The sequence below is a fragment of the Fukomys damarensis genome, unplaced genomic scaffold (assembly GCF_012274545.1).
Source record: "Fukomys damarensis isolate Sample0158 unplaced genomic scaffold, DMR_v1.0_HiC HiC_scaffold_33, whole genome shotgun sequence".
Taxonomy (NCBI): domain Eukaryota; kingdom Metazoa; phylum Chordata; class Mammalia; order Rodentia; family Bathyergidae; genus Fukomys; species Fukomys damarensis.
In genome coordinates this window covers 52,367,748-52,373,626 of record NW_022900945.1, presented here as the reverse complement: position 1 = coordinate 52,373,626, position 5,879 = coordinate 52,367,748, and the positions used below count along the sequence as shown (strand labels likewise).

At 50.0% G+C, this 5,879-nt stretch overlaps 1 protein-coding gene across 1 annotated transcript in view; it reads left to right on the top strand.

The window, feature by feature from the left end:
• Cdc42se1 (CDC42 small effector 1) overlaps positions 1-2,222 on the top strand; it is a 5,122-nt gene extending 2,900 nt beyond the window's left edge. The window contains exon 4 of the mRNA XM_033758064.1: positions 201-2,222. The gene's annotated coding sequence lies outside the window, so the exon portion shown is untranslated. The remainder of the gene's footprint in view (positions 1-200) is intronic.
• The last annotated feature ends 3,657 nt before the right edge of the window (positions 2,223-5,879 follow it).

The window sequence follows — 5,879 nt, the reverse complement described above, 5'->3', positions numbered from 1 at the left end:
TGCCTGCCTTGCAAGCGCAAGGACCCAAGTTCAATCCCCGGTACAAAAAAAAAAAAAATGTGGACTCAATCAGAAAGGGGGGGGGTGTCTAAATGGGAATAGAGGGAAAGTTTGGGTTCTCCCTAAAGGCTTGGTGTTTGGTTTTTTGGTTTTTTATTTTGTTTTTTAAGGCAAATCTTTGTCTCCATTCTTAAATTCAGATTCTGCCATCTTGAAGTTCCAACTCTGTCCAGCCCAGAAGAAATGCTGCCTTCACTTGCTCCCTGCTAGGACTTCTAGAACCCAAGGGTCCCTCCTTTCCCTCTGCCTAACAGTGCCTCCGAGGCATGGGGGCTGGACTCCTCCTCCTCCTCTCTGGCTGTCACCCCTCCTGGCGATGGGTCAAGGCAGCTGGACTGACCGAGTGACCCCTGGCAGGCCAGAGGAACTCAGTGGAAACCCTGGACACCCGAGATCTGAGAGTGGAGTTGCCATCTCCTGAATGATGGTCTGGGTGCCACCTCTTTGAGAACTCTTAGCCTGGAACTCCTTACGCGGGGTGGGTAGCTGAGATAGCCAAAGCTGAAGCCGGCTTTCCTGAGAAGCTCTCTACCTCCCTGCCCTTCTCTTTCCCCTGCTGATGATCCAAAGCTCGCGTCGGCATGGGGCTGGGAGGGCAGCCACTGCCCAGGCGGCTCTTTGTCGTTAGACCTTAAGCGCTAGCCCCTCCGTATCCCTCATTCTGCTGACACCAGGGTCTTGCCAAATCCTGCTTCTGTAGCCTCGCTAGCTTCCCAGCGGCAGTCCTTTTTTCTTTTAATTAAAATTTTAATTTAAGATGACTTAATTACCCCCATCCCGCTCCTCCCACGTCCTTGGCCCTTGGCCTCCTCCCTGTTCGGAACCTCATTATTTCCCATTGAGTAAGTGACAGGGATCCTAACTGTCGACATTCCATTTAAGTCTTGGGGGACCTGGCCCGCCCTCTGCCACCCTCCCTGCTGGCCCAGGTGAGAGAAGAAAGAGGGTCTGAAGAGAAAGCCGAATGCAGAGAGCGGAGGAGCACTTCCGGCCCATGGGGCGGACACGGGCTGAAGCTCCCCTGGTGTGAGAGGCTCTGTAGCCAGGGAGCAGGGAGTGGCCGACAAGGTGCTCAGCGAGGCACGCTCGACTTTCTGGACCTGTAGTTCTTTATTCCAGAGGGCTGCTTTGTCATCAGGAGATGTTTAGCAGCATCTCTGGCCCACGTAAGTTTTGGCAACCAAACATGTCTTCAGAAATTGCCAAATGTCTCCGGGGCAGAACTGCCTCAGGCTGGGAAGCGCAGCTCCGAATCAAGGCACTTTGAAGGGTTTTCACTCCTGTCCTAGGACTCTTGTAAAGTAGGCTCAGAAGGTCACCGCATCGTCGTCATTCCTTGGGCTGCGTGGCCAGAGTCTGCACCGGGACGCACCGAGCTGCTCGTCCTTGGAGTGTGGAGACAGGAACAGTGCGGACTTGGGGAGGCGCCCTCCCTCCGCAGTCACCCCCTCCAGCTCGGCTCTGTTGCTGTTCCCAGCCCCAGAAGCAGACACAACTAAGACTCAGGGAGTTTTGTCTGAAGACCAGACCCACCCGTCTGGCTGCAGGGTGCTTTGGACAGGAAAGCAGTGGAGGACAGGGTCTTTAGGCACTTTGTTTTCTCAGGTGTTTTTGTTCTGGCCCCTTCTTTGCAGGGCGGTCAGGAAGGCAGATGGGCTCCTGCCTGCTCCGAGACGGGGTGGTGGGGGTCTCCTTGGCTCTGTAGCAGGGTCAGAGCTGGAGTCGCATCCAGTCTGCTAATTCCATCCAGCCATCCATTTTGCCCCCATTTAGTTTTTCAAATTTCGGTGTGCTTTAGTTCAAGGTCTAAGATGGGTGACGGAGGTGCATTCCCAAGTCCTCGCAGTTCTGCTCAAGCAAGTTGCTCTGATGCGTGGCCCACCTGCTGCCCAGGAGCCTGGTAGCCTGGGTTAGACTGGGGTTGGTGAGGGCGGGTAAGGAGAAAGGTGGGAACTCCTGTCTCCTGCCTCACCTAGTGGCTGTTCTCTGGGCAGCCTGGTGCTCTTGCCTTGAGCTACCTTCCCTTTGTGTGTTCCACCTTCACGTTGACAAAGTGATGGGAATGGGGTTGACAGTCATAATTTATATTAAGAATTTGTTGGACTTTTAAATGCATTTTTCAAATAAAAATGTAAACAAAGGAGTTGCAGAGTAATCATTGCAAATGTGCACTGGATACAGCTGATCAGCAGCGTGAAGTGGCTGGCCCTGTGTGAACTGCTGCCATGAAAATCCGGCCACATAGTGTGAAATGCATGTTTAGCAAGTGTTAGATCCAGTACTGGAACCAGTGAGTGAATCCTGTGTGTGGCAAAAAGGAAAGCGGCTGAGAAGGAAAGCGGGGGTACTGGGGATTGAACTCGGGTTAGGACCTTGTGCTTTCGAGGCAGGAGCGGTGCCTCTGAGCTAAATTCCTAGCCTGAGATGGAATCTTGTGCCAACGTTTTGTCTTTTCAGAAGAATGGGCCAAGCATTACAGCAAGGAGGAAAAACCTTGAAATGTTCAGATTCTTCCTATACCCTTTGCTTTTCTGTTCGTTCTTTTGTGTATATGTGATGCTGAGGATTGAGCCCAGGGCCTTCATGAGCTACCTGGAGGTCAGATGAGGGATGTAAAGGATTAAGGGGCTCCAGCTCTTTTTGAGGTGGTCTCACTAAGTAGCTGGGACTGGATTCAAACTTGTAAGCCTCCTGCCTCAGCCTCCCAGAATGCTAAGATTACAGGCTTAGCCCCATTATCCAGCAGTATACCTTTTCTTGGCATTTCAGGTTTTCAAATCTAAAGAAGTACTTGGATGGTGATGCATGCCTGTAATGCTAGTATGTGGGAGGCTGGGCAGGAGGATCACTAAGTTTGAGGCCAGCCTGTACTACGTAGCAAGACCATTTCAAAAAAAATTTTTGGTGTTTTTGAGACAGTCTCACTTTGTAGTTCAGGCTGGCCTCAAAACTTGTGGTGACCCTCCTGCCTCAGCCTCCTGAGTACTGAGGTTACAGGTGTGTACCACCACACCTGGCTCAAAGGAAAAAAAAATTTTTTTTAAAGAAATACATAGTGTTTAGCTGAGAGGTGGTGATACTTGTAATCCCAACTACTTAGGAGGCTGAAGCAGAGGATCACAACCAGGGCAATTTAAACTTCATCTCTAACTAGAAAGGACTGGGGATGTAGCTCAGTGGTAGAATATCCCTGGGCTCAATCCCCAGGCCCTCTGAAAACCCACAAAAGTGTTGCAGATGAGAAGATGAACAATGTCAATATTTTATCCAGAGGATACAGAGTAGGGGAGTAAAATAGGCTGCTGGCCAGGAAACAATTTTTGGGTTGAGATTTATGTCTCTCTCAGATACTTCTGTAAAAAGACAAGACCAAGTTTGTTTTGTTTTATTTTTCTGTACTAAAAATAACTAGTGGATGCTGGGGTTGAGAGGAGAGTTTGACATGCTGACACCGCTTCCTGTGGATGAAGTGGCCATTACCTCTGCTTTATGTCTGTCTGGGTAAGGAAAAAGAAGGGGCAATTAAAACCGTGTCTGCACTCTCCTTTCCGTCCCTGTCTACGCCCACACCCCTCAGTCCCTCAACCCGCCTGCCTTCCCTCTTTATGTGTTTTATTTCCCCCCAGTACCTGAGATTGAACTCAGGACCTTGCACTTGCCAAGCGGGCAGTGGCACTAAGCAACATCCCCAGCACTTTGTGTGTGTGTGTTTGAGACAGGGTCTCACTAGTTGAGACTGACCTGGAACTCACTACATAGTCCAGGCTGGTTTCGAACTCAGCGATCCTCCTGCCTCAGCCTCCCAAGTGCTGGGATTACAGGTGTCTGCCACCATGCCTGGCCTTCATGTGTGTTTTTAAATATTCAAAATAGTATTGGGACTGGGTGTGGTGGGGCACAGGGAGCCAGGTGTACACATCTGTGATTCCAATATTTTTGGAGGCTGAGGCAGGGAGATCCCAAGTTTGAGCCCAGAATTCAGCAAGAACCTGTCTCAATAGGGGGGGGGGGAAATAAAGACGTGGGAACGTAACTTAAGAGTGAGGGTCCTAGGTCCAATCCCTGCTACTGGGATGGGCTGAGGGGAACACGAGGAGGAAGACAAAAGTAAAAACCAGCAAAATGACCCTTTATTGCCTTTCCCCTCCCTATCCTCCCTAGCAACTGAGACACTATCAGACCAATCAACCCTTTGGTAACTTGGTAAAGCAAAGAACTGTTGTCCTTCCTCAAGATTTTTTCTGTTTCGGGTTTCTTCATTCAGTCCTAGGGACAACCCAGGCCCTTCCCATTGAGCTGTACCCCCAGACCCTTTTATCTTATCTTATTGGGACCGGGGACTGAATTTAGGACCTTGGGCTTGCGAGGGAGGCGTGTTACCACTGAGCTAAATCCCCAGCAGCCCTTTTTATTTTGAAACAGCTCTAAGTTGCCACGTTGCCCGAGCTGGGCTTGGATTTGTGATCCTTTTGCCTCGGTCTCTGAGAATGCTGGGATTATAGCTAGGAGCCTCTATCCTGGCTCATGAGAATTAAATTGTGGGGAAGAATTTCATGATAGTTCTTTGGTGGTTACAAACATGGGCACTGATGTTTGACGCCAGCTTTGATCTTACTTGTGATTGCCGCGTACTAGTTTTGAACACCTGTTTGTAAGGGGGGACAACACCGTACAAGGTTGTGGTCCAGGTAAAGTCCACATAGTAAGGTCAGATATTGCCTGTTGTTAAAATTCAACTATTCGAGGCTGGGGATTTGGCTCGGTGGTGCTGCCACATGCTTCGCAAGTGCAAGGTCCCGAGTTTGATCCCCAGTAACCCCCCAAAAATTCAACTATTAGTTCAAAACAAATATCCTTCATCTTAATCATCTGTTCAGTAAGAACCCTTTATGTAACTACAATTTGTGTGTGTGTGTGTTGAGACGGTCTCACTGTGCAGTTCAGGCTGGCATCAGACTCACATTGCTCCTCCTGCCTCAGCCTGCCAAGTACTGGGACTCCAGCTACAGGCCTGCGCTGCCATACCTGGCTGTCTCCATGATCTTAACCCATCAATTATCCACTGACCAGTAAGGTGTATTATTGACCAAACAGGTGGTAGCTGGGGGGTGGGGCGTTACACACTTGTGATCCAGCTGAATTATTCTGAGAGGCCCAGGCAGGAGGACTGCTTGAACCCAGGATTTCTGGGTCAAACCCCATTTTAAAAACAAAATGAAACAAGTAATAAGTAGAATCCGTGGGCAGCAATAATGAATGACTAAAGCATGTTACGAATCAGTAATAAAATTGGGTGCCACACACTTGTAAGTTGAAGCCCAGCCTGAGCAACTCAGTGAGAGGGTGTCTCAAAAAATAAAGGGCTGGATGTGGTGGCGCATGCCTGTAATCCCAGCACTCGGGAGGCTGAGGCAGGAGGATCGCTGTGAGTCTGAGACCAGCCTGGGCTACATAGTGAGTTCCAGGTCAGTCTCAACTACACAGTGAGACCCTGTGTAAACCGCCCCCTCAAAAAAAGACTGGGGATGTAGCTCAGGGCGAAGGAAGGCTCTGGGCTCAATCACCAGTACCAACAATAAGTATATAAAACCCAAAATTGACAGTTATTGAAAACAAACAAAAAACAGTTCAGGAAGCACACTGGCCGGCTGAGTCCAGGCTCCGGGATATCAGGGCTCCTCGGCAGCCTGGGTGAGGACCCGGCTTGTGGGCCAGACGCTTACTTACTGGCTGCGTTTCTGTGAACACCGAGGACAGGCTGTTCCAGATATCCTCCAGGTCCATCCGCACCTGCTTCCAGAAGGCCAGCGCGGGGCTGG